The sequence below is a fragment of the Sorghum bicolor genome, chromosome 10 (assembly GCF_000003195.3).
Source record: "Sorghum bicolor cultivar BTx623 chromosome 10, Sorghum_bicolor_NCBIv3, whole genome shotgun sequence".
NCBI lineage: Eukaryota > Viridiplantae > Streptophyta > Magnoliopsida > Poales > Poaceae > Sorghum > Sorghum bicolor.
In genome coordinates this window covers 17,025,983-17,051,908 of record NC_012879.2, presented here as the reverse complement: position 1 = coordinate 17,051,908, position 25,926 = coordinate 17,025,983, and the positions used below count along the sequence as shown (strand labels likewise).

Here is a 25,926-nt window from a genome sequence, read left to right as displayed (position 1 = left end):
TAATATTTACTTCTCTCATACATGCAATGGAAGCAGTTAGTCTTTTCTCTCTTCTTCACGGTGCTAATTTCTTATGTAAAATAACAGCTGCACTTAATTCCTTAGCCCATAATTTCTCCTGTCTCTTTCACGTGGAGAAGTTTCCCTGATCATCTATATGGCGCCTCTCTCTTTCCTGTCATGCAAAAACTGAAGCACACATCTCATTCATCACCTCTTAATTCCCATGGTCACACCTCCCTCTTTATTTCTCTTTTAGCAATACTTCTTTACTCCATTACATGAACATAATAGCAGTCATTTCTCTTGCTGCTGCACTGGCGCCTCTCCCTTCTCTTCATGCAAGAGTACAACAACCAATTCCTTTCTCTATTAATTCTCTAACCCCATTTAATTTATTGGATTTCCTCTCATCTTTAACTACAAGAATGCATGCAGCCATATTTGCTTCTTTTTTTTATCACGTGCAACCAGCAGCCTGCCCCTCTTAATCCTCTCTTAACACCATTCTTTCACTCATCCCATTTTTTTCCTCTTCAAGTGCATGCAACCATGCAGCAAACCCACAGCATATAACCTCCCCCTCACCTCCTCACGCAAGCACCAGAGGAGAAGCTCCTCATGTTCTCCCCTTCCTCCCCATGGCTGCCCTCTCATCCTCCATACTCTCCTCTTCTCCACAAAAACAGCAGCCACCACCTCTCCTCCTCTCCTTCCTCCTCCATGGATGCCCCCCTATTTCCTCTTCCTCCTGCACATCACAACAGAGAGCCCTGCTGCTGCAATCCATTTGTGCCGCTGCGTTCGTCATTCTAGAACTTGAGCACGCAGATAGAGAAAGCTGCCACCACTACATCTTTTGTGCAGAGCAAGGTGATGTCGTGAACTCTTCTTTGATTCAACCTTACTGGCCCTCTCCCATGTCTCACTCGATTCTCTTTTGCACATCATGAGGACATCCTCAAGGTTGAATCATTGCAGCCCCATCTGAACCGATGTCCACCGTTAAGAGCGTAAGATACTCCCGGGCAGCAGCACCCAATGCCATAGCTGCTGTACCAATTTGGTGAGAACACTCTCTTCCCCTCTCTCTGTCTTTTTCATTCTGCAGTCCATGCCCATCTCATCCATCTCTTTGATCTCTCATGTGGCATAGATTATCTCCGAAGCGGGATTAATAGTATTCTATTGATCACAGTCCCAATCACCACCCCGTCATCGATGAAGACTGCCGCTAAATTTGTCTCCATCTTTTGCCAACCCCAATGTGAGGACCCCTATCATGTTCTCCATTGTGTTTATATGTTACCCGCTGTAGAACATGTGCCATAATCTATGTGTGATCAAATTCTAGAAAAGTTTCCACATAATCATGTCTCTGTTCCTCATGGGCAGCAGCACCGTTGCCTATTGGGATTCGTATTTCTAGTAGTCTAATGCTTCTGTCATTGAGCCCTTTGGTCATGATTTAGTTCTCAAAGTAGCACTTGTTCTTGCAAATTTGTATGGCCAAACCACCAAAGGTGAAAGAAATATCATCATTTTTGTATCCACTGTTCTGCTGTCCTAGATGATGTGCAGCATCAAATTTCTTTGTTGTTCCCCATCCATCCTTTGAGTTATTTGATGAATCCTTTGGCTAGAATATCCATCATATACCTGCACATGCCCTCATAAAGTTCCATGAACATGGAGTCCAATGCGAAAGAGTTGCAATTGTTTCTGTGCTTGCTGCCACGAGAACCTCGCAGACGCATTGCTGCTGGTTGGCACGAACATTTCCTTTGTTCTATTGCTCCAGTGACCGTGTCCTTCAACCACATCATGTTTCGTGTCTTTGCACACGCCTGTATGAAATTTTGTTGCCATAGGATTCAAGATAAAAGATATATATTTCTTTCTTGTGCTTGCTGTCCCTGCTGTCCTGCAGCCGCATTGAGACCGGTTGGCATGTGTATTCTTGATGATTCACCACTCCAGTGGTCAAGCCCATTGATCACAGTGTATATCAAATATTTACACACATCTCTGCAAGTTTTCTTGGTCATGTGAGCCACAATGCCCAAAATATAAGCATCATCGTGTCGCTGCTCCTGTCATGCCAACAGCCACGCAGTACCATCTTGCAATCTCATTCCCTAGCTATCCGATAGTCAAAACATCATGTTCTTTTGCCACAACATACTCCATACAGTCCACAACAAGCCCACAAAAATGATCTCAATTTGGTGCTGCTAAGACCATGTTCCTTGTCATCAAAACTACTGCTGTCCGCCATCGGTATGCTCAATCGGTGGAAAAATCGCCATAATCGTGTTTCCCTTTTATATCGCATTCACCTTACTGCAGATGCTTGTCAAAAATATGTTCCATGTGTTCTCTTCACAAATACAAACTATCATCTTCATATCCTAAATGATTTTGTAGAACATGAGCTATAGGTTCATCTTCACTTTTCACCATGTACCTATGATTGCATCGTTTCTAACAAATTCCAACTATGCCAACGACCACCGTTGTTCTTGCATCTTCATGTTCTATGACCAGAAATATATATTCTTGATAGTATCTCACTATACCATCTCTCTCTTGCATAGCTATTGCCATGTATATGTTTCCTTTTATTAAGCTTGCATAGTCATCCCGTGTGATCAAGCCCTTAAATCTTCATATGCTTGCTTCATTCTTCATAATCTCTAGTCTGTCTTGTATACAATCCTTCGACATTTACTCTCATCTATAAATCCTTATTCTCAAGTCTTTCAAGTTAGCCCACATACATCATGTCTATTCTATTCCTATCTTTTACCGAACCTTTGATCATTCATGCCCTTTTATAGTAGTTTTGCTTAGTTGTTTTTGCGCTCAACGATCATAGTTACAGCCCTACGTGTTTTAAAACCTTTATATGCTGTTGTAAAATGATTGATGTACTGTTTTTAGGCTTGTCTGTGATGCTTGTGATGGTTGTTGCTATTGTCCAAAGAAGTTATACAAAGGATGATCCAAAAGGAAAGTTGGACAAGTTGGAGCCCTATTTGAGGCAAGTGTAACATGAGTTCCCTTGTTACCTAATAACTATTTAATCACCTCTTCATGTGCATGTGTCTAATATGATAAACCTCTAAGGACTTTACCTAGAACTTTTGTTATCTTGAATCCCTTGTTACCATGGGTTATGCATATGGGTAGTTTTGCTTAGTCTGCAATCACCAAACAATATAATGTTAATCTTGATTAATGGATTATGTAATCAATGATAAAATGATGCTTTTTAGCAACATGGATAAAAGGGGGCTAGAGCATTGGGCCTTTTTGGGTGCTCTAGTCTGCCCTCTGTAAGGACTGAATCTTAAAGCGGCCACCCAGGATTTATCGTACAGCCATGAGAGCTACATGGCTCTGGCTTTAGCTCAGTAAACTGAACTTCTCTAACTTGTTAGTGGTTACCGAAAGGCGCAAGAGGGGGGTGCCTCGTGGTGTATAGTTGTTTTCCTACCTTGGTGTGTACAGTGCCGCGACCACATGTGCCTCTTGGAGGAGGACACCTATGCACACTTGCCATTGAAACCTCGCGGCTACTAACTTGTTAGGGGGACTTTCGAAAGGCTTCATAGTGAACCCTGCCGACTTACCTTGGAAGTGAGTCAAGAGGCTGATCACCTCGGGCATATGGGTACCACGACTCATGGTGAAAGTGTACAAGCTCTGCAGAGTGTTTTAAAACTGATATATCAGCCGTGCTCACGGACACGAGCGGCCTGGATCCTTTTCGAGATAGATGGTTCTATGGATGGTTTGGGTGATGAATAATGTTGATGTTAATTATACTTCTTACCTTGGGAGCTTAAGCATAACCTAGCAACATAGGTCTAATAATAAAATATGACCAACTAAAAATGCTTATCGCAGTCAAACCAAGTCAAGCCTTTTGAGCCTTGCATCCCCTCATGTTATACTTGTTGAGTATGGTGCGCTCACACTTGCTTTACATTCAACAATCAAAAATCCCGGATGGGTACCAGATCGTGATACAAAGGTGGAGTTCCCTGAGATGTTCCAGGAGTACTAGGCGAGTGTACCCCCAATCAACCGTCCCTGTGGAAAATGGAGACCCAAAGTGAAGATTAGGATTAGTTTCCACTATGCTTTGTAATAGATGTAAGCCATGTTGTAACTATGCTCCGATATATAATAAAGCATTGTTCTTGATATTCTCCATATTTGTCGCTATATGTGTCATGTGGACATCCTGGGCACACATATAGTTAGCGCTTGGTCTTCTTTGGAAAACCGGGTGCGACACAGGATATCAATGCGAGGCAGTGGATACTTGTTTTTAATAGTCACAACATTCAGCGGACGATAGTCTACACACATACGTAGAGACTTGTCCTTCTTCTTAACAAAGAGAGCCGGACAACCCCACGGAGAAGAACTAGGCCGAATAAGACCTTTCTCTAGGAGTTCTTGCAATTGCTTCTTCAATTCTGCCAATTCATTGGATGGCATTCGATATGGACTTCTAGAGATAGGTGCGGTACCCGGAATTAGATCAATTTTAAACTCTATGTCTCTATCTAGTGGTAACCCAGGCAGATCCTCTGGAAAGACATCCGAAAACTCACACACTACAGGAATCTCTGCCACAGTGAGTGGTCAAATAGCATTAGCAGCATGAAGGATGTCATCATTCTTGGGAACCTGGACTAAGAAGGCTTCTTTGCTATCAGGCTCTCACAACATGACTACCCTCGTGGAGGTGTCTATTAACACCTCATGCTTACTCATCCAATTCATTCCCAGGATAACATCTATCCCCAGGCCTGGCAAGATTACTAAATCTGCTGAATAATTACGCCCTTCGATGGCAATATGTACATCCCTCACTACTTGATTTGTAGCGATTTGATTACTAGCAGCAGTAATGCAAAATTTGCCACTGTCAAGATCAACTACATGCTGCCCATGCTTAGATGCGAATGCTTGACTCATAAATGAATGTGAAGCTCCAGAATCAAACAAGACAATTGTAGGGTTTTGATTGACAAGAAACATACCAGCAGTGACCACTTCACCTTCAGGGATTTCTTCGACAGTGGTGTAGTGCACTCGGCCAGTACGGTTATTACCCCGAGCTGCAGAATTCCTCTTGGGATAAGGGCAATCTCTCGCCCAGTGACCAACTTGTTTGCAATTGAAGCAAGGGCGGTTATCAGGGGGAGTCTTGGGACTTCCTTGACCTGTAGCACCCCTAAGAATAGCAACCGTGAAGGACTTGCGAACTCCTATCTTCACATTTGACTTCTTCTGCGGTGGCCGGTACCTTGTCACGGCATTGGGCGGGCGATAAACCGGTTTGCTTGTCACCGGAGCCTTGGACTGTGAAGCACCTGCCTCATAGGCCCTTTTGCGGTTCTTGGACGCGGCATACATGGCGTTGGAGTTCTCCTGAGTCAACGCATCACTCACAAATTCACTAAAGGTGGTACTCTTCTTACCAGCCATGTTCTTGGACAGCTTGGGTCCCAGTCCCCTCTTGAAACTTGCAAGCTTCTTGGCCTCAGTATCAACAATTTCAGGAGCATAGCGAGACAAATTATTAAAAGCATGAAGATACTCAGTCAAGCTTTTAGTGCCCTGAGTCAGGTTCATGAACTCGGTATGCTTGATAGTCATTAAGCCTTGGGGAATATAAGTGTTCCTGAAAGCAGTTTTGAACTAATCCCAGGTTACAACAGCATTGGCAGGCAAGCTGGTCCTGTAATGACTCCACCAGACACCTGCTTTGCCCTCCAATTGGTGGCCTGCATATTCCGCCTTTAACTCTTCAGTCACCCTCAGCAAGCGGAACTTCTGCTCAAGGGTGTTGAGCCACTCATCAGATTCTAGAGGTTCAACAGCCTCCTTGAAAACTGGTGGCTTCGTGTCTTGAAAATCCTTGAAGTTGCTGTGCTGATTCGCTTCTCCGCCTTGGCGGACATGGCGACCACCCCGATTCTGCTGTGCCATAGTCTGCATAGCTTTATTGAGCATCCGCTGACCCTCCACAAGAGTTGCCAGGAGCTCAGCAGGCATAGGCGGGGGAGGAGGTGGTGGTGGCGGCACCTCATTGTGACCGGAGCGAGTATTGCGAGCCATCTGCACAAGGCATACCAAGTGACCATTTAGGATAACAGATATAATTGCCATGAACCTCGATTGCTGCCATACGGAATTTAATGAAATAAATTCACATAATGCAAGGCACAATAATCCATGTACAACAAAAGAATATCATCCACAACACTGGTAATTCTCGTGATCATTCACGGCCACAATTCACAAGGATTAAAGACATTGTGGAAGATTATTCAAGCTCAACATAAACATGGAGCATCACAAATAAGTGCATAGGATTACATAGAGTCATTGCCACAACTTAAGTCTTACAGGAGGGGCACCATGGCCAAATACATAGAGTTTCAGCTGAAATTCAGATTACATGTCCATTACATAAAGAGATAGAAACTGATACATGAACATGGGAATCATTGCTAGGCTACATATCCTCCTTGGATTCTCCATTAGAAATAATGCCATCATCCTGATCTTCCTCACTAGGAGCTTCTTCATGATTAAAGGGAACACGGTGCGGAATAGGATTTATGATATTATTTAGGCGATGGACATCTAACTGCAGCACAACAATCCTAGTAATCAGCTCTTCCTCTCTAAAATCAGCATGGAACAAGGCTCTAACTCTAGCAGCTTCTCTATTTTCAGCCAAGCGCATAGCCTCATCTCGCTCTCTAGTCATTTGCATCATGCGGGCTTGTGCCTCATTGCGCTCTCTAACTGCATTTTCAACTTCGTTGTGGCGGGCTTGCAAAGCGGTGTGATAGTTTTGGATTTCAGCTTGTGCATCGCTAAAGGCCTTGCGGTGCTTGCGCACACGCTTGCGCAGTTTGCGCTGTCTAACTTGAGCTTGCTGGAGCGCTAGCATAACTTCTATGTAGGTGTCCTGGCGTACATAGTACAGCTTAAGTACCGCCAGCATAGCACTCATGGCAGGGCTAGAGCTATATCCTAGCATGGTTTCTCTCATTTCTAGAGGCTCGGTTCCTATCTGGGACACAAAAGTGTCAGTCACACTCACTCTAGGAAATAATCCAGCCATGCCATTAATTAGCTCATCCCCATAGTCTTGGCATATCTCCAACAGCACTTCTAAAGCTACTACTTGGGCACCCTCCTAGGGAGTTTGACCATTGGACTCTACTGTCCATCCTAGCCACTGTGGGTTGTTTGGGCAAGGGGGAACTGTAATTTGGACATCTACCAAGGTAGAGATCCTGCATGCTCGGCCTCTGTCCAAGTGTACTGAGGTGGTTCCTCATATCCCACTAAACTCAGCACCCTCCACAACAAAGTAGGAGTGCCAAACATGTCCAGAAAAGTCTCACTTGCATGTGGGGCTGCCATCTGTAGGAAAGACCACAACTTGAGTAAGGAAGATTAATTACAAGGGAAGATAATTTAGAGGTAGTTTCAGAATTATAAGAATTGAGTAGTGCATGAGAAATGTATGAAAGATTCATAATGCATGCACGTTCCATACGTCCTTTCCCTTCCTAGAAGAAAGTTCTAACGGTATAGTCGGTGGCATACATATGTGCACTCTTTATACACAACTACACGGTCTACACGTTCCGTTGTTAGTGTACCTGCAGAAAATTTCATTTCAGCCCAACCCCACAAGAGTATATGTGCAGAAATGAAAATCCAATCATCTACATTCAAGTTAGGTACTCCGATATATATTCCCGAACATATATCGCAGCACCCTACCCATTTGGGATACACCCATATATACATCAAACAGGTACACATGGCTGCACCTACTACCCACAATTAAGTACCTTCATATATACATGTGTGAAACATGTAAATATTCCAGTAACCACAGGTAACACTCCCCTAGACCAACGGTTGGACGGTCATGCTCTCACAACTCACACTTACCGTAGCGTAGAGGCGTATAGATCCATACATTACCACTCAAGCAAGTGGCATCCATACAATTTCACGCCGTATGGATGACGAAAGAAAACAAACATCACTTACCATGGTGATCCATTCATTACCACTTAAGTAAGTGGCTTCCATATTATTGCACGCCATATGGACGACGAAAGGAAAAATCCCCATGTTAGTAGTATTAAGCCACCTAGAAGTCCTTATATGGGCATAAAGGGTATGACCACTGGCATGGTATATGTTATTGAAATATTTTTAAAACAGCCCTATGTATAGTATAACTTGCCAATTAGTTTGAGAAAACAAATTCATTTGTTTTTAAATACATCTATGATGGTTAAATGCTTAATCTTGCTCCGATGCCAGCTGTAACAGAACCGTCCAATTTATAAGAATTCAAGTGAATTAGCGACCACAAAGCAGTCAAGCCAATGGACTTGAACCCATATAAACCCGGTAGTCCGACGAAATCTCAAAAGACCTCGATTCAACCAACATACAACCAAGATCGTACATGATCAAGCATCACCATCATAGATTACATCCATTCATCACAGAACATAGTTTTACAACACATCGGAGTTTAAAACAAGTTATTACAAACCAGTTTAGTAGCGGAAGCAAAGTAGTTTTGGAAACATCACACACTCAGTTTAATTTACATGCCAGTTCCATAGTCATCCCAACAAAAGCATAGCTGAAGATAAAGGAAGTGATCACGCCCATGATCTATTCATCGTCCGCAGCCGGATGACAACAGTTAGCACAGTATCCGTGATAAACGACATCATCTGCAACAAGGGTAAATAAAACCCTGAGTACGAGAATGTACTCAGCTAGACTTACCCGTCATAAACCAAAAATAAAGTGACACCAAGGAGTTTGCAAGGCTTATCTTTGTGGACTGGTTTGACTTACCTTTTTGCATAAAAAGCTTTAGTTGTAAGTAACCCATTTATAACATTTTAGCAGCAGGTTCATTACTTGACAGCTATCCACTAGATTAGCACCTGTTCTAAGCACACACTTGAGTAATTAAGCATTTCAATAATAACCATATCTGGATTATCACTTTGCTATCCACATCCTCATCATAACCATGAAGTTTATTTAGTGAGTTCTACGTTGCCACTGCCCAAGTCAAGTTCTCACTATCCGGGAGAGATGGCGATTCGAATCGATTCCTATCCAGTTGGAGGGGTATTCCTAGCACTCACCCAAGCATACTTCATGACGGCAGCTCGGATCACCTTTAGCACAACTCCGGACCAATTCGCGGGTCCATACGGCGGCACACCCCCACGGACCGCCAATCTGCCAGGGTCAGGACTCTAACCTGACACCTCGGTCTTACGCCATTGACTCCCCGCACATCCTTACTACCAACCGGGGTGCGCACTTTAACCAGATCGGGGTATCCGGCCGGAGATGCACTCATAGGCTTCGCGGTCGGAACGACTTATCCGGCCAACTAAGTGTTAGGCATGCTTTCAACATGACACGGGGACGTACAACGATTCGGTCCTTAAACGATACAGACGGGGATAGATTCACACCCAAGACCTCCATGCCTTGTTGCTGCACTATCATCATCCCGCCCGATCTCAAGTTCATTATTAGCACATGGTTATTTCCACGATAGCAAATATAGCCAACCGTGATCAGCATCCACCTATCTCTCGCAGGTGACAGGAAATCACCCGGCTTCTACCGAGCTAAGCATGGCTAAGCATCATTTCGATCCTGGATCTACTTAGGTAAGGTAGGAGGTGGACAAGGTAGTTAATTATGCAGCAAGGGTGTCATATCAAAGCCTAACACTTAATGCAACAATACTTAACCATAGTCGATTGATAGCTGGACATGACAACAAAATAGTAGGAGGCTTATAATGCTCCGGGGCTTGCCTTCAAAGTAGGTGGACGGGCGGTGGTCGGGACACTCCGGCAGGTCCTCCTCCTCAGCTTCTTGAGGTGGCTCCCCTTGTTGTTCCTCCGGCTCCGGCAGCTCGTACTCCAAGACCAAGCATCAGGTGACCAAACCAAGCAAGTAGATACTTTCTGGAAAGCTTAGCAAATTGTCTATAATTCACTTTTAGGCATCCCAGAAGGATTCCCAACCAAATTATGCTAAAACATACAAAGTTGTCTGGCTGTCCTGGAAAATCCAGAGAGCAAGCACTTTGCAGCAGCTACTAGTAACATTCATAACTTTTAAACTACTCAACCAAATGTCATGAAATTTGGACACGAAGTAGATAAGCAAGTTAACTACAAGTTGGTTATAGACAAGTTTTTCAGAAAACTTTATCTTCAAGCTGTTCTTGAACAAAAGCTATCAGCAACTTAGGAATGCTCTAGGAAAGGCATAAATAGCAAAAATAATATTTTACACATAACAAAAAGGTAACATAGGTTCAATCTAAATGCACCAGTAGGTAGAACATGTCTAAGAAACACCAGAAAACATCATGGCAAGGTCTAAACTCATTTCTATTATCACCTTTTCTATTTCTTTAATTATTAAGGTGGTTTAATGAGCATGCACCACAAGTGCTCCAAAACACATAAGAAAATTACAGCAAGCTATTTATACTATCATAAGGTTACTGTAAAATTTTCAGGGCACTTGCACATGCAGATTGTGAGCTACAAAAATAACAAGCTAACAAATACATTCAAGGCATAAATGTGAAACCTTATCAAAACGTGTCAAACAACAGATTTCAGATTTTTCCTAGCTTTGTTTACTTATGAGTACAACACCCAGCAAGTTTCACCATAAACTGAGTTATAGTCTATTTACTAAAAATACCACAAGAAACTCCTATTTGAGCAAGAAATATTTATAACTTCACAATCAGACCTCCAAAAATCATGATAAATTTATCAGAGCCTACTCATGCCATAAGTAACCATAGCCTAAGTTTGCATGGCCACTAGATCAACAGATCTCAAGATATAATTACCTCTTATTTAATCAAGATTAAATCATATCTATTTATTTCTACAAAAACATGGCATGTTTCATATTTTTAATAAAAACTAGATTAACATAGGAACCTAGCAAAATTGGAACCACATCATTTGGATTAGTAAAACTCGAGATATGGATTTTACAAAATCAACACAGGATCTACAAAACAGAAAACCAAGGGTGTGAGAGAGAGGGGCTGACAGGGGACCCACTGGTCAGCGGGACCCGCTCGACAGCGACACAGAGACAAGGGAGACGCCCGTCGCCGGCGAAACTCGACGACGGCGAGGTCTCGGTCGGATCCAAGGGCATCTACGCGTTCTTCTCTTCAAGGCGAACTCGTTGACCTACTTCACTCGCACTCCACTGGACCCTAGGGTGCTCACCGTCGCGAATGGCGTAGCGGCGGTGCTGTGTGGCGGTACGCCGGCGAACCTAGGCAACGGCGACGTGGTAGAGGTTGCGGACGAGCAAGAGCGACTCAACGCGAAGCTATAGGAAGAAGAATCACGGCAAGAGGTGAACCAGAGAGGTCTGGCCACGTTGCCGGTGATCTCTGCAAACTCCGACGAGGTGGAGCTCGCGACGGAGTTGGCAATGCAGCCTCACCAGTGCTCGGCTAAGGGAAAGAAGTGGACGTCGAGGTAGAGGACATCGAGGCGGACCTCTTGGCAGAATGGCTTGGTCGGAGACGCGGTGGAGCGGCCGGGAGAGCTCGCCGAAGCGCGGCGTAGCTCACCGAGGACGAAGGCGGGCGCAATGTGGAGCACTGGAGGGGTGAATGGCGCGTCTGCATGGCGACTTGTGGACGTCGTGGGGACTGACAAGAGGGACCATCGACGGCGTACAGCCGACACCTGGTTGAACACGCGGCGGCGGACGGCGACTGTCCAAACTGAAACGGTGTCTGAATCGCCCGATTGCAGCGACTGAATCCCGAAGTTCGTCGACGTTTTACTCTTGATCTACTTAACGGTTTTAGCTCAGATTTGTTCCATTGGGTAGGGCTACATGAGGTCTACAGGTTTGCTTACAAGATCAAAGTCTAAATCGGCCTGGATTTCAAACCACAAGGCTCCGAAGAACCCTATATCGAAACTGCCGAATCCCAGACTTAGCCAAATTCGGCTAAGTGTGAAAACAGCACTGATTTCTGGCTTGTGGGCTAAATTTTAATGTGTTCCAAGCTTTTTCATAAAAAGTCATCAACATAACTTTTGTAGATTATGAAATTTGCTACAACTTTATTTTAGGTGTCATTTACATGCAAGGTCTCTAACACCAGTTTCACAAAACATCTTTGAAAAGAGGTCTAGGGGGTCAATTAGGTCAATCTAGGGTTAACCATAACTTAGGGGCATTTTTGGCCAAAACCTCCAACATGAACTTTGTTTAAAATGTTATTCTAAACATGATTAAAGTATGTGAGAAGACAATGTACACTTATATGCATTGGTCACCCATTACAATCAATCATAGCAAGTCATATAGCAATTCAATCACATAGTATATGTAGCAAATGACATGTGATCATGGTATGATGCTCATGAGTGATCATGATGATGCTTATGTTGATGCAATGCTCATGGTTAACATGCAAGCTAACACTAGGAGTGTTACATATAATATGATAATTGGAGAGATAGCAATAAGTACTTAGAGCAATTAAACAAAGGTTGTCCTATGGATTTATATATATATTTGGGTGTTTGACTCCCAGTGTAGGAGAAAACATGATTGATAAACATGGAATGGAAATGATTGCGATTACTCTCAGTGTAGGAATAATGCATATGTGAACTGGGGTGTGTGTGTGATCTTGATTTTAAAAGCATGACAAGACTCTCATAAGGTATACGACAAAGGTTGACTGAACTCAATGCAAAGCAAGCAGCATAAATGTGCAAAAGTTTTCCTAACTCTAAATGTATATTATAAATGGCTTTGGTAGGAATTCATACTTTGTCATACAAGAGCTCATCATGTAGGGTTTTTGGGTTTTCAAGTTAAATCTCCGGAACTTAGTACTGCTAGGAATAAGATAAATAGCAGCACAGACTTTCAATGATCATATCAACCAACAACCTACACTTAGCTCAAACTTATGCCTCCACAAGTTGCAGGTTCAGAGTAAACCTTCAAATTAAAACAGTAATGTCCAAAACTCGAGAGAATCTAATGTTGAAATCTAGGCACTTGTAAAGAACTATAATAGAGCAACTATTCATCATCTCCAAGACAAAATTTTAATGTTCATAAATTTTTATTTGGCTCTAGTTTAAAAAGACTCTGACACTTAACTAATTTTAAACTCATAAAAAGACTCTATGACTTATGGACCTTCATGTGCCCACATATTTTTTTGGTACTTTATGAATATTTATATAAAGTAAATTAATAATCACCTAGGTATAGTCACCTGATAACTAGGGGATGCTCCTCCTCCAAGCTGGATGGTCGTAATACTTGGTGTAGATGTACTTTAGAGTGAGCTAACCAGTAGCGAACCTAGTGGGTGCCACTGATAGACTCTCTCCTTGCCATAATGATATTCCTGCAGTTGACACCGTTTTTTTGGACACGTATATTTTGACACGTACCTGGGGATTAGTAAAGCATAGATCGGCAGATAAAGCAACGGTAATTAGTCTGTAGAGAAGTTGCCGATGAAGGTGGTTGCCGATGAAGAGGCAATTAAATGTGACTAAGTCCAGAGGTGGTGACGTGTTCGTGCCGATGATCAGTATTAGTGTTTGCCGATGGCCACAACAGGAGGTCTGCCGATGACTCTGAAGGAAAGCGTGGAGATTGCCGATTGATCTGTGGCGGTGCCCCAGTCGGTTACAAGGGGGTAGTTTTATGTTTTCCTTAGTTATTAGAATTCGTTTTGTGTACGGGTTCCGTTTAGTTTGGAATTCGAGTCCTAGTCGTGTCTGGTTGTAGCTCTTCAGACAGGGTATAAATACAGACCCTAGGGCAATGTAATGAGACAATCTATCAATCAATCAAATACAAGTTTTTATTCATATTCTAGCATCTACTTTTTCGACGACTTCGTCATATTTTCTTTATACTACGAGTTCTTAGGAATTCGTCGACTTAAGCTCGGTGTGTTCTCAAGTTCCGCGTGATCACCTCTTGGCCGTGACATCCGGGCGCATCGCTGTTGTCGAGACCAAAGTGGTCGATTACCACCTTTGTCGATTGTAAGGTCAAATCGGCTGGCACGCCTTAACATTTGAATCTGGTATTAGCCCTTTGTGTTTGCAGATCAGTTTTGCATCAACACATCTTTTGGCACGCCCAGTGGGATAGATTCAAGATCAAGATCGACATGGCTAATACCGAGTTCGATCTGGAGAACGTCATCCCTATGACGGAAGCCAATCTCAGAGATGAGCAAAAGCAAGCTATTGTAAAAGCCATGGAGGACTACAAACAGCAATATTTGAAATCCTTCAGCATCAACAGGAGTGGCGAGGTGATCCAGAAGGAAGCATTGCCGGCACCTCGGCAGATTACTTTTGAAGCCAATCCTGGTAAACTTCAAGACATGGTTGACAATGCTATTAACCGTGCCTTGATTAATCAAGCTGGTGTGCTGTCCAACACGGTTTTTAACGCTGTGGCTAGAACTTTTAAGGAAGGACAATTGCCACCAAACTATGTAGGCCCTGCCTCTCATCAGCCAGGATCACCAGTGGTCACACCTCCATCGGCTACTACGGCCGCTGCGGGTACAGAAACTACTGCTCCTGCAAGCACACTAGGACTCACTAATGTGCAATCTACGCCGATGACGACCAATCCATCAACTTCGGATGAGCAAATCAAGCTTGCCACAGATCTATTGGCATCGGCAATGTCAGGATATGTTCCTCCTAATTGGTGGGGTTATGGTATGCCCCCTGAGATGATGTTGAAGACTCCTGGAACATCTCAAGTGGCTGACTTAATAGGCAAGGCTCCTATGGCATCGGCACCTCCAAATCTGCCGATGAATCAGAGTCCCCGGTATACTACAACTACTACTGCAAGACCTTACACTGGGAATTCTCAAGCTCCAACGTTTCAAATGCCTAACGCATCGGCAGATTCAATGCCGATGCAACAGAGGTTTATGACACAGCCAGGGTATGTCAATTCAATAATGATGCCCAATTACCAGTCATCGGCAGGACCTATGCCGATGAATGCTAACAATGGATGGATAGGGCAGCTAGTCTTACCACAGATGCCTCAGTAGAATCATCAGGTTGTAGGGTTTCAACAAGGATAAATCCAACCTGGGTTTCAAAATCAAGGGTTGGTCAACCAGCCGATAAATCTTGGTCAGCAGATTGGTGGACAGATGGTTAATCCAATGTTCCATGCAGATCGTGCACCTCAGCGACACGTGGAAGTATATCAGCAGGCGCCAGATCCACAACCGCCTCATCGGCAAGATGCCGATGCTTATTGGGCAGATAAGATAGCTGAAGTAATGAGAGACCAATTTGGGATAAAACCCAAAGTCAATACTTACACTTATCGAACACCGTATCCTCCTGCATACGATTTAATTCCGCTTCCAAATCGGTACAAGGTACCAGATTTCACTAAGTTTTCTGGACAGGATGATACATTGACTATGGAGCACGTCAACAGGTTCATCATCCAATGTGGTGAGGCTGCTAATAGAGACGAGTTGAGGGTTCGTTTTTTCTCATCATCTTTGTCTGGATCGGCTTTCAGTTGGTTTATTTCATTACCTCCCAACTCAGTGATCACTTGGGCCGATTTAGAGAAGCAGTTCCACAAATATTTCTTTTCTGGAGTCCATGAAAAGAAGATCACCGATTTAGTCAGATTGAAGCAGTGCAATGATGAATCGGTTGAAAGTTTTGTGCAGAGATTGCGGGAGGTCAAGAATAAATGATATAGTCTGGTTCTAGATGATCGGCATCTTGCCAATTTGGCTTTTCAGGGACTGTTGCCACATATCAGAGACAAATACGCTTCTCAAGAGTTCGAAAGTCTGAGTCACTTGGTGCAAAGGATTTCTGACCAAGATATTAAGCCTTTTGAGCCTAATAGAGCATGGAATAAAAAGGTATCATTTGTCGATGAAGCAGCAAGCTCAGATTCTGATGAGGAGCCAGTTATCGGCTTAGCAGAGTGGGTGAAGAATAAAAAGCCGATGTCTTGCCCTTTTGGGCATAAAGAGCCAGAGAAGTTTGCATTTGACGTTACCAAGGCCGATAGAATATTTGACTTTCTACTTAAGGAAGGGCAAATCAAATTGTCGCCTAATCATGTGATTCCATTGGCTGAAGAATTAAAGAAGATAAAATACTGCAAGTGGCACAATGCAACCTCTCACAGCACCAATGAGTGCAAGGTTTTTAGGCAACAACTACAATCGGCTATAGAATCTGGGAGAATCAAGTTTGATAATTCCAAAGCTCAGAAGCCGATGAAGATCGATCAACATCCTTTTCCAACAAATATGTTGGATTCTAAGGAAAAGACCAAGGTCTTGACGTCAGAAGCAGCTGAAAGAAGTGCATCGGTGGATCCTCAGCATCAGATTACTGTTGCCGATGCTAAAGGAAAGGGTTTGATCCAGGAAGGAAATAGCTCAGGAAGGCCTCCCCAATCTGGCATTGTGATAACTCATAGAAGGCATCGAGAGACTTGGCAGCAACGCGAGGATCGGTATCGGCGCCAGCAGGAATTTTATCGTCGGGAAGAAGAAAGACGCCGACAGGAGTGGAATCGGCACAAGGATCATTGGAACTGCCCGTTCTTTATCCATTGTTGGGAGCAGAACATTAAATTGCCCACTATTAGAGATTGCCCTGAATGCAATGGTTATGATCGGTATGATAGACCTAATCGGCAGTATCAGAGTGATGACCGAAGATTTAATGGGCCGGTTAGGGGTAGAACTTCAGTCCATGATTAGCTGGGGAGCAGACTCAATGTGCATGACAGACTTGGTGACTGTGTCGAATATTTTCCTAGGAACCAGGAAGAGCTTGAAGAGATGGCAAATGCTCGAGTTCCCGATGAGTTCGTATTTTGCAGGGATGCCAATACCTATCGAGTGGGGTCCAGGGAAGTTCGTCAGCGATCGGCAAGACAGCCGCAACTTCCTCCATGGTGCCCAGAAGGGTTGACTAGAACACAGAAAAGGAGGCTGCAGCGCGAAAGACGAGAAGAGCTAAGCAAGGACGAAAATTCTGGCCAATCTAGAGATCAGCAACAACCTGATCCTAAGGGTAAAGGGCCATCGGCAGATGTTAACATGGTATTTATGTTGCCGATGGAGTACCTTGCGCCATCCAGTGATGATGAGGAGCTGGATTTTTCCGACCAAATAGCTCAGTTGGCTCTAGATCCAATGACAGCCATCTTCGAAAAGTCTGCCGACAATGAGAGGCAGCATCTTAAAGCTTTGATTGTCAAAGAAAGAGTTGATGGGCAGCCAATGACCAAGATATTAATTGATGGTGGGGCTGCTATTAACATCATGCCGTATGCAGTCTATCGGAAGCTTGGGAAAGGAGATCAAGACTTGACCAAAACCGATATGATGCTGAAAGACTTTGAAGGAAATGTGTCTCCGGTTAAAGGGGCAATATGTGTTGAGTTGACCATCGGCAGCAAAACCTTGCCGACAACATTCTTCGTGATCAGTGGAAAAGGTGCCTACAATTTGCTGCTAGGGAGAGATTGGATTCATGCCAATTGTTGCATCCCGTCTACAATGCACCAATGCTTGGTTCAGTGGGTACGTGACAAGATTGAGATTGTCCCGGAAGATTCTTCTTATGTCATTGCATCGGTAGAGGCAGACACTTATGAAAGGACCAGGTGTATCTCGGGAGAAATTTGGGAAAAGGATTTCCTCAAAGTTGCCGATTATGAAATTCCACCGATCCAAGCAGTCTGTTCTGATGAGGAGTCTTAATGGATAGGTTCCCCGATGATGGAAAATTAGGTCAGGGGTTTACATCGGCCGATGATTTAATAGAGGTAGATATAGGTAATGGTGATAAGCCTAGACCTACTTTTGTTAATGCTAAGTTGAATTTTGAGTGTAAGCAACAATTAACTGATTTGCTAATGGAATATAAAGATTGCTTTGCTTGGGATTATGCCGAGATGCCTGGTTTAGACCGATCTATTGTTGAACATCGGTTGCCTATCAAGTCTGGATTTTAGCCACATCAGCAGCCAGCTCGCCGATGTAATCCTAATATTCTTCCTGATATTAAGACTGAAATCACTAAACTTATCGAAGCCAAATTTATTCGGCAGTGTCGGTATGCCGAGTGGATTTCCAACGTTGTCCCAGTTTACAAGAAAAATGGGAAGCTTCGAGTTTGTATTGATTTTAGAAATCTTAACAAGGCTACACCGATGGATGGTTACCCAATGCGAGTTGCCGATTTGCTGGTGGATGCTACAGCTAGACATCCAGTTATTAGTTTTATGGATGGCAATGTAGGATATAATCAAATATTCATGGCTGAAGAAGATATTTCAAAGACTGCATTTAGGTGTCCTAGTCATGTCGGGTTGTTTGAATGGATAGTCATGACTTTTGGTTTGAAAAATGTTGGTGCTACCTATCAGAGGGCTATGAATTTTATCTTTCATGAGTTCATCGGCAAGCTGGTGGAAATTTGTATTGATGATATGGTTGTTAAGTCTGGAGATTTCACAAAGCATCTTACCGATCTGCGAAAAGTGTTAGAATGTAGAAGGAAACATGGTTTAAAGATAAACCCTAACAAGTGTGCATTCGGCGTATCGGCGGGGCAATTTCTTGGTTTCATGGTGCATCAAAGGGGAATTGAAATTAGCAGAAGATCCATCGATGCTATTAACAAGATAGTTGCTCCTACCAACAAAACTGAGCTCCAATCTCTAATCGGCAAGATAAATTTTATCAGGCGGTTTATTTCTAATTTGTCTGGTAAAATTCATCCCTTTAGTCCTTTACTTAAATTAAAGGCCGATCAAGAGTTTATATGGGGAAAAGAGCAACAGTTGGCTATGGATGAAATCAAGAATTATCTAACAAATCCTCCAGTTTTAATTCCACCTCACCAAGGAAAGCCCTTCAGATTATATTTGTCTACCGATGAGATGGTCATCGGTTCGGCTTTGATTCAAGAATTTGAAGGGAAGGAGCATGTGATTTACTATTTAAGTAGAAGATTGATTGATGCTGAGACCAGGTATTCGCCTATTGAAAAATTATGTTTATGCCTATATTTCTCATGCATTAAGTTGAGGCACTATTTATTATCAGCCGAATGTACTGTTATATGCAAAGATGATGTGGTCCGATATATGTTATCTATGCCGATTATGAGTGGTAGGATCGGTAAGTGGATTTTGGCACTGTCGGAGTTCGATCTGTGGTACGAATCGGCTAAGGCGGTTAAAGGACAGGCCATGGCCGATTTTGTGACTCAACATCGGGGTACAGTGGAAACTTTGGAAATTGTACCGTGGACGCTCTTCTTTGATGGATCCATGTGTGACCGCGGGCAGGAATCGGCATAGTATTAATTTCCCCTCAGGGAAGGAAGTATGAGTTCTCTTTGCCGATTGTTGCCACATCGACAAATAATCAAGCCGAGTATCAAGCTTTAATCAAGGGGTTGGAGTTGTTAAAAGAAGTTCATGCTGACGCTGTTGAAATCTTCGGGGATTCTATGCTGGCAAATCAATTGGCTGGAAGCTACAAATGCCGAAGCGAAGTCCTTATAACTTATTACGAAAAGAGTATGGAACTGTTAAGGGAATTCAAAGATTTCCGATTAGATCATGTTCCTCGGTTACATAATGAAGAGGCTAATCGGTTGGCCCAGCATGCCTCGGGATATCAACCCATATTGCATACGTTCTCGGCAATGAATGCCGATAATTGGAGAAAAGAAATCATTGATAATTTGAAAGATCCATCTAAGAAAGTTGAGAGGCATGTTCGGTTTCAGGCTACCAAGTATGTGCTCCTCAAGAATGAATTATATTATCGAACAATCGATGGAGTTCTTCTCAAGTGCTTAAGTGGTGATGAAGCTAAAAGTTTGATGGGACAAATCCATGAAGGAGTGTGTGGAGCACATCAGTCGGCCTTTAAGATGAAGTGGATGATTAGGAGGAACGGGTATTATTGGCCAACCATACTTGAAGATTGTTTTAGATATTTCAAGGGATGTCAGGGATGTCAGAAGTTTGGTAATGTTCAGAGGGCACCCGCATCGGCCATGAATCCAATTATTAAACCTTGGCCATTCCGAGGATGGGCTATTGATCTAATCGGCCAGATTTACCCACCATCAAACAAAGGGCATAAGTTTATCTTGGTTGCCACCGATTATTTCACCAAGTGGGTTGAAGCTATTCCTTTGAAGAAAGTCACATCGGCCAATATGATTGATTTTGTGAAAGAGCATATTATTTACTGATTTGGTATTCCTGAAACGATTACTACCGATCAGGGTACCATGTTCACATCAGGAGAGTTTGATGAATTTGCGATCGGTATGGGAATTAAAGTGTTGAATTCTTCTCCTTACTATGCTCAAGCCAATGGGCAGGCCGAAGCATCTAACAAAGGAATTATTAAGCTTATCAAATGGAAGATTGAAGAAAATCCCAGGAAGTGGCATACGTTGTTGAATGAAGCTTTATGGTCATATCGGATGGCTTGTCATGGGTCAACCAAAGTTTCACCTTATCAGTTGGTCTATGGACACGATGCTGTGTTGCCATGGGAGATTAAAATTGGATCTAGGCGACTATCTTTTCGAGTTGGATGATTTAGCAGGGCATCGGCTGAGGGCTTTGATGAGTATAGAAGAAAACAAAAAGAGAGTTGCCAGATGGTATGATAAGAAGGTAAAGGCTAAGGAGTTCGCCGATGGAGACTTAGTATGGAAACTAATCTTACCGATCGGGACTAAAAGTTCAAAATTTGGGAAGTGGTCTCCCAATTGGGAGGGTCCCTATCGGATAAATCGATCTGCTCCTGGCAATGCCTATATTTTAGAAACTCTCGAAGGAGTTGAATTTCCCAGGGCGTTGAATGGCAAGTACTTAAAGAAATATTATCCTAGCATTTGGATTGATGCATGAAAGTTTAAGTGCCGATAACATTCCTATCGGCTGGATCAAAGTGTATCTGGGGCCGGACTCAATATTTTAAAAGGGTGCTGATAACAGTCCTATCGGATAGACCAAAATAATCAGGAGTGTTCGAAAGAAAAGAGCAAAATACGCCGCCGGTGGAGAGTTCACATGTCTAGTAGAGCTTGGATTGCCGATATGGCGCGCAGACGAATTTGATCGGCTTCTTCTATCTCCTTCATGTCTTCATCCGCAGATCCTTCCACCGGCTTCAATTTCTTCTTCATATGCAATGCCTTGCGGGCTTGGATGTTTCGCTCCTGTTCGAGAGTCTTGATTGCTTCAGGCAGCTGGCTTTCTTCCTGTTGGGCTTGGGACAGAGCTTCTTCTACTTGTTTAAGTTCTGCCAACAAAGCTTCTCTTTTCGCCGATAGGTCAAACATCTTTTGCTTCAGCACGTCTCCTGAGGATTTCAGAATGCCGATGCTCTTATGCTTCTCATCGGCAAGATACTTCACTTTCATCACCTCCTCTGAGAGCTAGGCGTAAGTGGCTCTATCGGCAAGGCGCTGAGCGGCCTTTTGGTACTGCAGCTGACGACTCTCTAAGTGTGCAGCCTAGAAAAGAATCTCCTCGGCATCGGTAGGGATTTGACCACTGAGAGCCTTAAACAGAGCCTTGGCTGGATCAGAGTCATCAACCAATTGTGCTGTAACTTGATGAAGCAGGGCCGACAGATCCTCCAGCTTTGCTCTGATCTGTGCCGATGAGACCCCAATCGCTTGGGAAGAGCTTGCTTCTTCGCCTTCGTCATCAGAAATTTCAATAGCGAAGGAGAACAGACTGTCAGGAGAATCTTGTTCCTGAAAGAGGACAAGAGATCGGTTATTTGATGACGAAATATTAGTAAAAGAACATAATGATATTCAAATAACTTACTTGTTTCAGGTCGATTTCTTGCCTCTGGCTAGTTGAGGCCGATGGCACTATGGGTTGATCGGCTGGAGTTGCCGATGGAACAATGTTAGCTGGAAATTAACAAAGGTAATTATAAAATAGAGAAGTAGGTTCATCGGCAATAATTTCATAGAGAATATGTTACCTCGACGGGGTGCAGTACTTGTCTGAATCGAGGAAACTACCGATGCTATGATTAAGCTTGCTAGATCGGCGGTCTACTCGTGTACGTCAGCCAATGTTTCTTCTGGCTGAGGTTCTTCTGGCTGGAGTTTCTGGTTGGGGTTCTTCTTGTGGCTGAGGAGGAAACAATGCTTGTTGTGTCTGAGCTTCTGGAGAAGAGGGAGATGATTCCACCAGGATCGGTGACCTTGGAGGAGGGGGAGGCGTTGCTGTTCTCTGGCACTTCGCTTGTGATCTGGTAATCTTGAGACCTTTTCTCTTTGGTTGGCTGGACTGGGGGGCATCGGCAGTCGTACTTCTAGTCTTTGCCGATTTTCCAGTGTGCTGATACAACAATGAAAGTTTTATGAGTACTAGTGTAGCAGGGTATTGATGAGGTTCTGATTGAAATAATAAAAGTTACCGATGAAGTTCCCATGCTAGTCGATGTGTCCTGAAAAATTGTGTGAATGTAAGAATGGAATCGGTATAAGTTGAGGAATTCTAGAATTTACCTTGAAAGCTTGTGCCAAAGTGGTGGCAGCTAACGACGGGGATGTTTTCGTTTGCTTGGTGGTGATTTTCTTGAGACGCACACCCCGATGCATTAAAGCAGCCAAGCTTGGAGCGTTGTTGCCGATCAAAGAGATCGGGCCCGACGGAAGGAGTTCGATCGGCCTGCCACTTCTGCTAACTAATGGTGGCATATCATCGACCTGTATGAAACAAATAAAGTAAGTTACCGATAGAAAATGGGAGTGAAAGGATTGAAACATCGGTTAAAATGCTTACAGTATTATCAGGGACCTTGTATTTGGGGTTGATCATACCACGATATGTGAGGGCTCATCTGCAGAACAGATGCTCTTTCCACTCTTCCCACCACTGTTTGTATGCCTGAGTAATGAAGAGAGCTGGGACCCAAGCTGATAGATCGACATCTGTATCGGCATTTGGCGGGAGTTGGGCTATTATGATCCACTCAAGATTGTTAGTGATGGTTTCCCTTAGCTTTACCACATCGGCGTAGCAAAGTGCAATCGGCAGCTATCCAAAGGCTAGCTGACGAGCTAGTACCGATGGGTTGTAGAACTCATAAGTCAGATTGGAAGCTTTCCCACTACCAAAGAAATTCACTGGTATGGCCCTTGGGGTGATAATTGCCATCATCACATCACGGTCCTTGTTGAGAGCATCATTGAAGGGATGGAAGGTTAGAGGAAATCTGGTGTCTGGATCTTCATAAGGCATCCATGCCCTCTGTTCCCTGGTCAAACCTTCATAGAGAGTCTAAAAGAATTGGCTAACCTAGTCTTCATTACCGCCAGTGCCAGGTAAGACTATGGCGGCTTCGTCAAAGTTCAGAGGGGAACGAGTTGCCGATTCTTCATCCAGTTCGTAATCCTCGGCTATGTCCCTATGGAAGCGCTGTGCAAAGAGGTTGAATTCAAGGCACTTGTGCATGTGGAGATTAAGCCACATGTTGATAAACCACCAAGGACCCCCTAAGTTGTCGTTGGGTTGGCCGAGAAGAAGTTTTCTTACTACCTGGTGGAGGAGGTGATAAACAGAGCCGAGCAGGTATCGGCCAAGAGGAAATCGGCCACCATCGGCTAATCTTTCTGCTGCCGATAAGTAAACAGAAGTTGGTCCTACCGATCGGCTACAGAATACAAACTTATCCAGCCACATATTCAGGAAAGTGGTCTGTTCCTTTGCATTAACAGGTCCTATTCTTCGGTACTTCTGAATGTACCCAGACCAACCGCCGATAGCGCGAGTTTCCACCTTAGCGCTAGGTTTGGTGTCAAATAGATGACTGTTATCAGCAGTGGATATATCTAAGCCGGTGAGCATAAGTACATCGGCAAGTGTGGGAGAAGCAGGGCCATGGCCAAACACAAAAGCGTTGAGCGTGTCTAACCAAAAGTACGAGGCTGCAATTAGCGGTGACTCATTCCTCTCTATATCGGCAAGGGACAATGTTGGGTATTCTTAACGTCATTACCAAAAGTAGACTTAGTTTTCTAATTCTGATAACGGTGCCAAAAATGCCAAACCTATCCCTCATACCACTTAAGCCAAGTTGTCATCCCTAGCATGACATGAGAGACGCGGTATTGAAATATGCAATTGCTCTTCTAAATAAATAATGAATGGGATCTGCAAGCGCACAGATTAATACCGATGTAGCATTTTAACCGGGAAGTATTCCAGGTATCGTTATTTATATTTTTACCACTGGGAAGGGATTAGTAATCATCAATGTTGATTATAGAATGGAATATGAGATTGAGTATCTATCATTGCATGTATAATTGAGAACATTTATCTAACTCTTTCATACAGGGGTAAGTGTCACATAAAGGATATATAAAGTAATGAATAGTGACAAAGATAATTAATCTGATCAGCATAACTTAGCCAGATAATAAATATAATAAGCACCTCAATTAGATACTCTGGAAAGTCATTAGCATGGAATTAGAACTAACTACAAGAATATTTCCTAAGTTATTCTCAACTATATAGTCTAGCATTATCATAGTTAGTGCAAGCATACTTAGCAATCATTGTGAGACAAGACTACGCCCATGCATAGTGATATTAGCAAGGAATATGAGAAACATAGCAATCACTCCCCTGTAATAATATTGCTCTGCCAGCTCAATACATGAGAGGGGGACTATATAAGAATCAATGAAGCTGTCACTATCACGAACTGGGCGGGCGCCCAATTCCAGAAAGAGAGTCCTGTTTGGACTCTAGGAGGGGGCGGGCGCCCAGGTCAACTGGGCAGGCGCCCAGTGCCTGGCCCCGTTCGGCCTCTGCTTCCTTCCCGTGGCTTCTGGAGTCTTCTAGATGTAAGATAATTGCGTGGCACGTTGATATCTCTATGTAATCCCGACGTGTGGGCCATTCTTCCGTATTTCCTGATAACCCCCTGCAGAAATAGACAAACACCAAAACTCGTGGAATTCTATCAGATAAAACCCTAAGTCTGGATGTTGATTTCATTTGGATCTTTTTCTTTGTTTATTTGATAATTAAATTTGATACTTAAGGACCGTCAACAAAATCCCCCAAGCTTACCTCTTGCTCGTCCCTAAGCAAGGATAGACTCAGTAATGAATCAGAAGTTGTTGTAATGCCTTTAAAAATTGACGGTACACATGCTCTAAATAAGGTCTCATCTCTGAGTTAGAGTAAGCTGTCAAGACTTAAAACTTATTCATTTTACCTTTCACCATAGGACTTGTAACCGTTACTTCTGTCTTGAGTAGTTAAAAGATAGAACAGTCTAGTCAAGTGTCATGCCTCTTATTCTTGATCAGCTATAGCTCTGGAGTTTTTGTAGATTTTCAAATAAAACTCAGAGATTCCTTGTATGACTCTCTCATATCTCTCTTTTGTGGTATATGCCTTCTCTCAAAATTATATAGTATTTATGGTATAAGGCATAGTGACATTGCCTTCTCTCTCATCCTACTCTAATAAGGCTTTAATATCTGGAGCTCATAGGTGGGAGATAAAATATACATACTCACAAGACATTTATTGTATAGTCAAACCATGGATCCAAAGAAACAAATCAATAAGTCAAATCAAGATGTGCATGTGTGGCGAATGAATGGTATATGGTGATGATGGTGATAACAATGGTGAAAGTCTAAATCTTTT

At 43.2% G+C, this 25,926-nt stretch overlaps 1 long non-coding RNA gene across 1 annotated transcript; it reads left to right on the top strand.

The window, feature by feature from the left end:
- On the top strand, window positions 786–1,902 carry LOC110431353. The gene is made up of 2 exons (XR_002448851.1): window positions 786–1,066; window positions 1,157–1,902. It is a non-coding gene; the product is annotated as an uncharacterized LOC110431353 (long non-coding RNA).